This window comes from Somniosus microcephalus, chromosome 3 (genome assembly GCF_052327205.1).
Source record: "Somniosus microcephalus isolate GS21.2 chromosome 3, FLI_Smic_1.0, whole genome shotgun sequence".
In the NCBI taxonomy this organism is placed as follows: domain Eukaryota; kingdom Metazoa; phylum Chordata; class Chondrichthyes; order Squaliformes; family Somniosidae; genus Somniosus; species Somniosus microcephalus.
The window spans coordinates 205,181,795-205,193,673 of NC_140989.1; the positions used below are offsets into that span (position 1 = coordinate 205,181,795).

General features: G+C 45.3%; 1 pseudogene; it reads left to right on the forward strand.

Annotated features, from left to right (window-relative positions):
• LOC147121679 (uncharacterized) overlaps positions 1 to 8,610 on the forward strand; it is a 33,690-nt pseudogene extending 25,080 nt beyond the window's left edge.
• The last annotated feature ends 3,269 nt before the right edge of the window (positions 8,611 to 11,879 follow it).

The following is an 11,879-nucleotide window of genomic DNA, read 5'->3' on the forward strand; positions in this document are numbered from 1 at the left end:
GATATTGACAATCTCTTCAAAGCTTTTCTCCATTGGTTTAGCTGGGGTAATTAAATTCCACAATAGGCCGTACGTTCTCGCGGCCATCAAATTCAATAATACCGACGCCTTCTTTCCATCGGCCACCTCATTTGCCTTGCAGTACACTTCAATTCTTTCCACATACATGGTCCAGTCTTCTATTTCATTGTCGAAAGCAGTGATGCTGCCACTCTTCGGCATCTTGGGTGGTTTAAAATGGCGCCTTCAGCACTTTTCCTTCTTCCCTAATGGATTAAAATGGCACCTCCCGCGCTTTTCCTTCTTCCCCCGCTGCTGCCAATGCTGCTCCTAGCATTCTAAATAGTAATGGCGGCGCCTCGCGGCTTTCTGCGCGTCTCTCTTTTGTTAATTAATTTTCTTAGTTTTATTCTTCTTCGACACTGTCCACTGCGCGTCTCTTTTCCTTCCCCTTTTTTAAATTTTCTTTAACGCTGCCCGGCTCTTGAGCACCAGCCGCGCCCTGTGCGCTCCACCCTCTCTCTCTCTTTTTCTTCCCGATGACACTGCTCGGCCCCCTTGCAGAGCCGCTCGATCGAGCTCTAGCCCGCCGCAGTCCAGGAAGGGTCAGCGCACTACCTGCTACCAGCCCGATTTGCTGGAACACCTTGACTGGAGAACCAAGCCCAGCTCTCCACAACCTCCCCTGCGATTCTCTGAACTCTAATGGATCACTGGGCGGTTGCCTGCGGTCGAAGCCCGTTGCTCTGGCTTCGACCTCCAAGAAGCTTCATTTTAGGGATGGATCCCCGTGAGGTGATGCAGTACTGCAGGTGAGTTCGAACCTGCTCGGCGCCACTGTGGTGTCCGCGTATAACTAACACACGGACTGCAGGAGAACGGTAATAACAGGTGTTTACTGAACAGAGGGTATGCTGGAACTAACTGTACAAATTACTACACGGTGTTATATACAGGTGTGGTCACTACTGGTACTGCAGTATACAGGGGCTGTAAAAGATAGTTCCTCTCTTAAAGGTACATACATTACAGGTTCCAACAGCCAATCTGTGAAACTGACAAGGAGGATGTCAGCTCTCCCGATCCACCGCGGCTGAAGGCTGTAGGAAGAAAATAAAGTAAGTGAACACTTTTTAAAACTTATTACTCACCTTGCAAAGTTACCACTCCACACTTGCACCCATCACTCACCTCTACATCTTACTTCCAGGTGCCTCCGACCACCGCAGAACTCCTCCATGTCTCCTCCAACCCGGTGGGATTCTCCGAGGTCGGGAAGCCTTCACCTGTGAAAGTCAAATGGCACTAATCCTTTTTTCTGACTGGCAGTTAAAAGGATTAAATGTCTTTCCCGCCTCCAGGAGATGGGACCCGAAGCTGCACATCATCCCACCTCCTGGCAAAAGGGCACAGAGGAGGGATGGGGGCGGGTTTGTCATCCGCCCCCACTTTCTCCGAATTTACCAGCTGTCCCGCCTCCATGCCCTATCTCTCAACTGTGGGACCTCCTTGGAAGACCTTCTCCCTGCTGGGACTGTGCGCTTCCCCAATGGAGGTATCTGCCAGCAGCATGGGAGCGGCGAGAGCGGCAGACCTGGGAGAGAATCGGCGGAGCGGCGGTTATTTAAGCAGCGTTGAGGCTCCGCTAGGCCTGAGAGCGGCAGACCTGCGGGAGAATCGGCGGAGTGGCAGTTACTTAAGCAGCATTGAGGCTCAGGTAGGCCTCAGAGCGGCGAGAGCGGCGGACCTGCAGGAGAATCGGCAGAGCGGCGGTTATTTAAGCAGCGTCGATGCTCAGGTAGGCCTCAGAGCTTACTAATCTCCAGTCTCCGAGCTCAGAGGGAGGGAGAGAAGTAAAAAGTAATCGAAGTCCGACATCACCAGAAAGCAGATAAGTGATTGGTTGGTGAGTATTTCTCTCTTTTTAAACTTTAACTCTGTGGTTTATAGTTTCTAAGGTCTCTGTGGTATAGCAGGGACTGTTGGCAAACCAGAACCCTTAAATGTACCATGTAACTGTAGAGTAATTGGTGCGATTGATTTGATTTAATTTAATTACAATTAATTAAAGGGTAAGTCATGGCAGGACAGCCCAGTGCCATGGTATGCTCCTCCTGCGCTATGTGGGAACTCAGGGACACTTCCTGTGTCCCTGTCAACTATGTGTGCAGGAAGTGTGTCCAGCTGCAGCTACTGGCAGACTGCATTGTGGCGCTGGAGCTGCGATTGGATACATACTGGACCATTCGCAATGCTGAGGACGTCGTGGATATTACGTTTAAGCAGTTGGTCACACCGCAGGCAAAGGTTCGACAGGCAGAAAGGGAAGGGGTGGCCAACAGACAGAGTACTAGGCGCAGGCAGGTAGTGCAGGGGTTCCCTGTGGACATCCCACTCTCAAACAGATACACCACTTTGAGTACTGTTGGGGGGGATGGCTTATCAGAGGAAGGCAGCAGCAGCCAAAATCCTGGCACCAGAGGTGGCTCTGCTGCACAGGATGGGAGGAAAAAGACGGGAAGAGCTATAGTAATAGGGGATTCTATTGTAAGGGGAATAGATAGGCATTTCTGAGGCCACAAACGAGACTCCAGGATGGTGTGTTGCCTCCCTGGTGCAAGGGTCAAGGATGACTCAGAGCGGCTGCAGAACATTTTGGAAGGGGAGGGTGAACAGCCAGTTGTCGTGGTGCATATAGGTACCAACGACATAGGTAAAAAATAGGATGTGGTCCTAAAAGCTGAATATAGGGATTTAGGGGGTAAATTAAAAAACAGGACCTCAAAGGTAGTAATCTCAGGATTTCTACCAGTGCCACGTGCTAGTCAGAGTAGAAATAGAAGTCTATTTCAGATGAATATGTGGCTAGAGGAATGGTACGAGGGGGAGGGTTTCAAATTCCTGGGACATTGGAACCGGTTCTGGGGGAGGTGGCACCAGTTCAAACCGAACAGTTTGCACCTGGGCAGGGCCGGGACCAATGTCCTAGGGGGAGTGTTTGCTAGTGCTCTGCGGGAGGGTTTAAACTAAAATGGCAGGGGGTTGGGAACCTGAGCAGGGGGACAGAGGAAAGGGAAACAAGGATAAAAGCAAAAGATAGGAAGGAGCAAAAAAAAAGTGGCAGTCAGAGAAATCAACGGTTTATTACAAACATGGCCACAGTAAATAATAGTTCTAATAGGTCTAAGAGTGTTAAAAAAACAAGCCTGAAGGCTTTGTGTCTTAATGCGAGGAGCATTCATAATAAGGTGAATGAATTAGCTGCGCAAATAGAGGTAAAAAAATATGATTTGTTTGCGATTACAGAAACATGGCTCCAGGGTGGCCAAGGCTGGGAACTCAAAATCCAGGGGTATTCAATATTCCGGAAAGATAGGCAAAAAGGAAAGGGAGGTGGGGTAGCATTGCTGGTTAAAGAAGCGATTAACACAATTGTGAGGAAGGATATTAGCTCTGATGATGTGGAATCTGTATGGGTAGAACTGAGAAATACCGAGGGGCAGAAAACATTACTGGGAGTGGTATATAGGCCTCCAAACAGTAATGCAGAGGTTGGGGGTGGCATTAAAAGGGAAATTAGAGAAGCGTGCCATAAGGGCACAGCAGTCATCATGGGTGACTTTAATCTACATATAGATTGGGCTAACCAAATTAGTAACAATACCTGTGGAGGAGGAATTCCTGGAGTGTTTACGGGATGGTTTCCTAGACCAATATGTAGAGGAACCAACCAGAGATCAGGCCATCTTAGACTGGGTATTATGTAACGAGAAAGGTTTAATTAGCAATCTTGTTGTACGAGGCCCCTTGGGTCGGAGCGATCATAATATGATCGAATTCTTCATTAAGATGGAGAATGAAATAGTTGACTCAGAGACTAGGGTCCTGAATTTAAATAAAGGAAACTACGATGGTCTGAGGCGTGAGTTGGGTAGGATTGATTGGGGAATGTCACTCAAAGGGTTGATGGTGGATAGGCAATGGCAAACATTCAAAGACCGCATGGATAAACTGCAGAATTTGTTCATCCCATTTTGGCATAAGTATAAAACAAAAAACGTGACTCAACTGTGGCTAACAAGGGAAATTAGGGATAGCATAAGATCCAAGGAGAGGACATATAAATTGGCCAGAAAAATCAGTAAACCTGAGGATTGGGAGCAGTTTAGGATTCAACAAAGGAGGACAAAGGGATTAATTAAGAAGGGGAAAATAGAATATGAGAGTAAGCTTGCAGGGAACATAAAAACTGACTATAAAATCTTTCATAGATATGTGAAAAGAAAAGGATTGGTGAAGCCAAGCGTAGGTCCCTTGCAGTCAGAATCAGGGGAATTTATAATGGGGAACAAAGAAACGGCAGACCAATTAAATACATATATTGGTTCTGTCTTCACAAAGGAGGACACAAATAACCTCCCAGAGATGGCGGGGAACATAGGGTCTGATGAAAGGGAGGAACTGAAAGAAATCAGTATTTGTAGGGAAATGGTGTTAGGGAAATTGATGGGATTGAAGGCCGATAAATCCCCAGGGCCTGATAATCTACATCCTAGCGTACTTAAGGAAGTGGCCCTAGAAATAGTAGATGCATTGCTGATCATCTCCAACATTCGATGGAATCTGGAACAGTACCCATGGATTGGAGGGTAGCAAATGTTACCCCACTATTCAAAAAAGGTGGTAGAGAGAAAACGGGGAATTACAGACCGGTAAGCCTGCCATCGATAGTGGGGAAAATGCTGGAGTCCATTATAAAAGATGTAATAGCAGAGCACTTGGAAAACAGTGACAGGATCAGACAAAGGCAACATGGATTTACAAAAGGTAAATCGTGCTTGACTAATCTACTGGAATTTTTTGAGGATGTATCTGGTAAAATAGATAAGGAAGAACCAGTGGATGTGGTGTATTTGGACTTTCAGAAGGCTTTTGATAAGGTCCCACATAAGAGATTAGCATGTAAAGTTAAGGCACATGGGATTGGGGGCAAGGTATTGAGTTGGATAGAGATCTGGTTAGCAGACAGAAAGCAAAGAGTTGGAATAAACGGGTCTTTTTCCGAATGGCAGGCAATGACTAGTGGGGTACCGCAGGGATTGGTCCTTGGACCCCAGCTATTCACAATATATATTAATGATCTAGCCAAGGGAACTAGATGTAATATCTCCCAATGTGCAGACGACACAAAGCTGGGTGGGCGTGTGTGCTGTGAGGAGGATGCCGAGGAACTCCAGGATGATTTAGACAGGTTGGGTGATTGGGCAGAACCATGGCAGATGCAATGTGATGTGGATAAATGTGAGGTTATCCACTTTGGTGGCAAAAACAGGAAGGCAGATTATTATCTGAATGGCAATAGATTGGGAGAAGGGGAATTGCAACAAGACCTGGGTGTCCTTGTGCACCAGTCGCTGAAGGTAAGCATGCAGGTGCAGCAGGCGGTTAAGAAGGCAAATGGTATGTTGGCCTTCGTAGCGAGAGGGTTTGAGTACAGGAACAAGGATGTCTTGCTGCAGTCGTACAGGGCCTTGGTGAGACCACATCTTGAGTATTGTGTGCAGTTTTGATCAGCTCATCTGAGGAAGGATGTTCTTGCCATGGAAGGAGTTCAGCGAAGATTAACCAGGCTGATACATGGGATGGCAGGAATGACGTATGAGGAGAGATTGGGTCGATTGGGCTGGTACTCGCTGGAGTTTAGAAGAATGAGAGGGGATCTCATTGAAACTTATAAAATTCTGACAGGACTGGACAGACTAGATGGAGGAAGGATGATCCCAATGGTCAGGGAGTCCAGAACCAGGGGACACAGTCTAAGGATAAGGGGTAGGCCATTTAGGACAGAAATGAGGAGGAATTTCTTCATCCAGAGATTTGTGAACCTGTGGACTTCTCTACTACAGAAGGCAGTAGAGGCCAATTCATTAAATATATTCAAGAAGTAGTTGGATATATTTCTTAAGGCTAAAGGGATCAAGGGGTATGGGGAGAAAGCCGGGACCGGGTTCTGAATTTGGATGATCAGCCATGATCGCATTGAATGGCGGAGCAGGCTCGAGGGGCCGAATGGCCTACTCCTGCACCTATCTTCTATGTTTCTATGTAACTGTTAAGTCTGTGTGTTCTAGTTGTATTTAAGATTAATTACTGACACAGACTACAAGAATAACGTTTCAACAGGTCTTTACTAGTTGGAGGTCAGGGCTATACTAACAGCAATATCACTACACGGTACTTATATACCGGTGGTCACCACCGGTATTACGTATACAGCAGCCAGAGAAAGTAGTACATCTCTTAAGGTGGAACAGGCTTAAGTTCTCTTAAGGTGGAACAGGTTACATACACCACAATCCTCCCTTTTTAGCTTAACAGTCATATCCCCATTTAACATAACATAATAACACATATACATATATAACTTCAGGTATAAACAGTTCAAAGGTTCAGTCTCTCAGGAGGCCTTCTGATTCGGGTTGGATAACGCCTTTCAGTGGTCTCTGATTCTTGTTGCTGAGGTGACTCTTCTAGTTGGTTTCCTATGTATTGGACGTCATCATCAGGTACATTCCCTGCTGAGGTAGATGCTTCAGGTTCATTAACGTCTTCCACAGTTGTCTCTGTCGCAACCATGGGTTCGACCCTTGCTCTCGATTCTACCAGTTGATCCGCATGACGCCTTATCACATTGTTACCAATATCTACTGTGTACATCAGAGGTCCTTGTCTGGCCCGAATTGTTCCGGACTGCCATTTTTCGTTTCCATAGTCCCTTGCCAACACTGGTTGTCCTACGTCGAAACTTCGAGTGGTCTTGTTATTAATATGCCGGAACTGTTTGTTTTCCACTTCCCTCCGCACATTTGGTTTTAACAAGTCCAACCTGGACCGCAACCTCCTGTTATAAAACATCATGGCAGGACTTTGGTTAGTTACTGCATGAGCGGCGTTTCGATATGCCATTAGGAAATTGTCCACCTTGTGTTGTAGCGGAATCTGATCATCGTTCATGGCCTTTATTGCCTTTTTGAATGTTTGGACAAATCTCTCGGCCAACCCGTTTGTCGCCGGATGATATGGGGCAGAGGTATAATGTTTCACCCCATTCTTCTTTAAGAATTTTTGGAATTCTTCCGACACGCACTGTGGTCCGTTGTCCGAACATATCTGTTCAGGCAATCCGTTCCTTGCGAATATTGTTCTTAACACCGCAATTGTCTTTTCTGAAGTAGTGGTATTCATCTTGATCACTTCTGGCCATTTGGAATGTGCGTCCACCGCAATTAGGAACATGGAGTCCATGAATGGACCAGCAAAGTCAATATGTACGCGTTGCCATGGGGCTGAAGGCCATTCCCATGGGTGTAGCGGTGCGATCGGAGGTGCATTTTGCACTTTTTGGCACCCAGCACAGCTTTTCGTCAACTCCTCTATCTGTTGGTCAATGCCCGGCCACCATACATAAGCCCTAGTGTAGAAGTACAGTTTCTTACTTAGACACAAAATGGCTTCCTAGGCATAGAATAAAAACTCAAATGGCCGACAGCATGATTCACTAAAGGCAAGGGGATGAGACATACATACTCCTTATCTGTGACAAGCTTAACAAGGAGCCTCAGTTACCAAACAAACAGCCAAGGACATGATAAGGTAAATATCGGCCCACGGGTCCAGTTGGTACAGTGAGAGAACAGAGGGAACAGAGAGATCCCATAATAAAGGATTAGTTAATCTTATCCCAAGGTATTTCCGTTCGTTATTCTAACGCAGCCCGGAATACGTTGTTTCAATAATTTGCACGGTCTGTGCCTTTGTAATCAGTTATGATTCAATACTATGTCATGTGGCATAGAAAGCCTGTTTTGCTTTTTACTGTATAAATATGTTACAATTTCTGTATTACTTTGAAGAGGTCTGATGTAGCCCTTGTCTACACAACTCTTCCCTTGCAAGCAAATAAAGCCTGTCTTTAACGATACTTTGTGTTTAAGAGTCTTACTAGCGAGTCGAGACTTCGACAGTTACTTGGAGGTTCCACCGAGATCGCTTGCTGCCTTTCGGTAAGTCACGGACAAGGGCATCGTGAATCTCTAATGACAGATCCTGAATGGCCACAGTGATGCTTTATCACATAAAAGGATTTCTCATTAGATATTAAGTTGGTGTGGTCTGTTTCTTCTGACGGGAGTACTGTGATCTAGTTAAGACTCATGTTTTAGACTTGAGTTGAATCCTGTAACTTTTGCTTCTTTTATTGTTGACCACTGAAAGGAGGAGAATACTGACAACTCAAGTCTTTAAAGAAAAAAGTATCGGGCAAAGAAGGCAAGAGGAAAGTCGACAGGGCTGAGTCCCATAAGGTACCAAGTTCAAACTGCAGTATCAAGGGTGGGTCCCTTGATCAAGGGTGGGTCCCTTGAGCCGGGGCTGAGTCCCGCGGCAGAAAGTATCGTTTGAGAATTGTCACTGTAATTTTTTAAGATCTGTATTATCAGGTTCAGGATTTTTCTCCGTTGAGATACCTTCTACGAGGGTTCAAGCCCCTCGCATTAAAGCATAAGGATTCTATTGTTTTCTATTTTTTTTGTTGACTATTGACAGCATTAAGACAGAAAACTCTCACATAAAGTATAAGTTAAACGTTAAGGACTCAGTTTGTAGTGGCGTATAACGCAAACTGAGAATTGACTATTTGTTTAGTTTAAAGTATAAGATAAATGTCTGAATATTTGGTCTTTTTGCCTGTTTGGGCAGCTGCATTGCTTATCATTTCTTTGACTGTTGTTATTACTTGTTATTTTTCATCACTTGTGGTCCTTTGGACAGTCAGTAATAATCGTAAAGGGGTAAGGGGTGAAACTTGCGATCTAGAAGAAGAGAGCCTAGTTTAAAAAAAAACAACACCAAACAGACTAAGATGGGAGCTGCACAGAGCAAGATCCCAGAAAAGGGAACTCCCGCTTCTTATGTCTTTACCTACTATGGTCAGATATCTACAAATGATTTACCTAAGTGGGCTAAATGGACAAAGAAAGACAGACACCCTTTCCCCTTGGATGGTACATTCAATCTAGATAGAATCACGTGTCTAGAAAACTGCCTAGCAGGCAGAGACCCACATAGAAGGGGTGCAAAATCAGTAAATTGGCCTGCCTTCTCAGACTGGAAAAGGGAAGCAGAAAAACGTAAGGAACGCAGCATATTAACTAGCAAAATTGAGAACAAAAATAAGAAAAAAAGATCGAATGAATAAATTGATTAAACAAGAAAAGGTTACGCTAATGCCTTTAAGACAAAACCCGAAGCCTACCGCCCCTCCTTGTGAATATCCTCCCATTCCCACGACTCATTCCAGTAATGACGAGGATGAGGGATGGTTCAGAAGACCAGCCCCGCCTCCTGACTACGAAGCACAACAACCAGCCGCAGCAGCTGGTGAATCACCCGACCCCAGTGCTGTAAGTCAGGAGAATATAATCAACACTAGATAAGATAATTGAGACAACTCAGAAAAGGGATGAAGACGTTGAGGATTATATAGAAAGAATAGAAGCAGTTATGGGACAGCATTCGGGTATGACAAAATTATTAAAATTACCAAATCCCTTTAATTAACGCCCTTGTAAACAGCCTCAGAACAGAACTTAAGGAACCGTTGACTTTAGTTTGCCTTGACTGGAGACATAAAACCATTCCTGAATTGACACAAATCTTGAAAGGAATACAGGAAAGGAATAAAGATCAGAGTAAAATTTCTTTGTTAATGGAGCAGGCAGCTTCTCCAGCCTCGACCGCCCAGACTACTATTTACTACCAGGGTCAGAACAGGGGACGAGGTAGAGGATATAACAGAGGCGGATTTAGAGGAAATAGTAGAGGAGGGACTGGCAGAGGCCAGTGGAACGGAAGAGGCACAAACTCTCCGTGTTTTAACTGTGGTCAGATCGGACACTGGAAGTCCAATTGCCCGTTCCCCAAACAGCAAAATCAAGGCTGGGGAGGTGCCCCAGTAAATACAAATACCCAAGCCCAGGTTCGCACTTGTCCACAAGCAGGCTTTACAACAGGGGATCCTTGGGGAGGTCAGATTACGGAAGGACAATCCGGAATGCCAGTGCAAAATTATTCAGCATGACGCAGAGACACAGCCTCAGACGTTACCCACCTCCTGCAGTTACCCTTAGTATCACTAAATTCTAGAGATGAGCCATATCTATCCATAAATATGCAAGGCAAGAAAGTCCCTTTTCTCGTCGACACAGGAGCCACAACCTCACTATTGACAAAACAATATGCTACAGGAATTCCATGCACTGACAAGGATGTTACCTGCATAGGACTTTCTGGTGTCTCACAGACTCTGACATGGTCACAACCGTTACAAATACGAGCAGATAATTTTTCTGGCCAACATGCTTTTTTGTTATCAGACGACGCCCCCATGAACCTTTTAGGGAGAGACTTGTTGTGCAAAATGCAGGCAACAATAATTTGTTCAGAAAAGGGACTGCAGATACACGTTCCGACCGATAGGTATACTATTTGCCTTTTACAAGAACAGCTGGCACATGAATCTGCATTGCACTGCTTTTTTATGAAGGCACGGGAAAAGACACGACTATAAAAGACAGTTACTCAATTGGATCCCGTTGCATGCGGCCTGCCTGGATGCCTGCCAATTCTAGCTGCTGCCTATTACGCTGTACAACAGGCTCAAGGCATCACGCTTAATCACCGAACTGTTTTGTTTGTACCACATTCAGTGGAAGTTCTGTTATCAAAATGCGCCACTCAGCATCTAACATCAGCCCGTAGCAGTAAATATGAGGTTGAGTTATTATCCAACTCTAATCTCCTAATTCAAAGATGTTCGGCCTTGAATCCAGCCACGCTGCTACCCACAGAAGAAGACGGAACTCCACATTGCTGCGAAATGATCACCCAATTGGTGACTAAGCCGCGAACAAATTTATCAGAAACTCCTATCTCCAATAGTGACTTAGCGTACTACGTAGACGGGTCAGCCCTTAGGGATGACAAGGGATCACCTAGGGCTGGATATGCCATATCAGATGATCACTCGATTGTGGAGGCACTCTCACTGCCTCAATCCTTTTCAGCGAAACAAGCAGAACTCTTCGCTCTTACCAGAGCTTGTATATTGGCTACTGATCAAACTGTTAACATTTATACCGACTCCAGGTATGCTTTTGGAGTTGCTCACGATTATGGACAGATCTGGAAATTAAGGGGGTTTCTAACTTCCTCAGGATCAACTATTGAGAATGCTGAGCAAATCAATAATCTTTTAAAGGCTCTAGTGTGTCCCACTAAGATTTCAGTTATTAAATGTCAGGTTGATATAGGTAGTCAGGATCAGATATCCTTGGGTAACGAGCGATCAGATAGAGCTGCTAAATCAGCCGCTCTGTCAGATACAGGGCCACTGGTCTCAGCCTTTGTTATGCGTCAACAAAAATCAGATAATGACCCACCTTCTATTAATGATGTTTTAGCCTTTCAGTCACAGGCTAACCTGGATGAAGTGTTAGCTTGGGCAAGGGATTCTTGCTTTAAAACGCCTGAAGGGGTATGGGTTCACCATGACGGCCGCATGGTGGCGCCTAAATCTTTACTCCCATGGATTGCCCGATGCGTTCATGTGTTCACGCATGCGGGCAAAGGGGGGATGGCAGACTATATTAATCAAACATGGTATGCACCAGGTATTTCGGCAATTGCAAAACAAATTAGTGAAAGGTGCACCATTTGCCAGGAAATGAATCCAGGCAAGACAGAGAAAGTACAGGCTGCCTCCCACCCAAATCCATCAGGCCCTTTTGTACATTTACAAATGGATTTTATTGAATTACCTC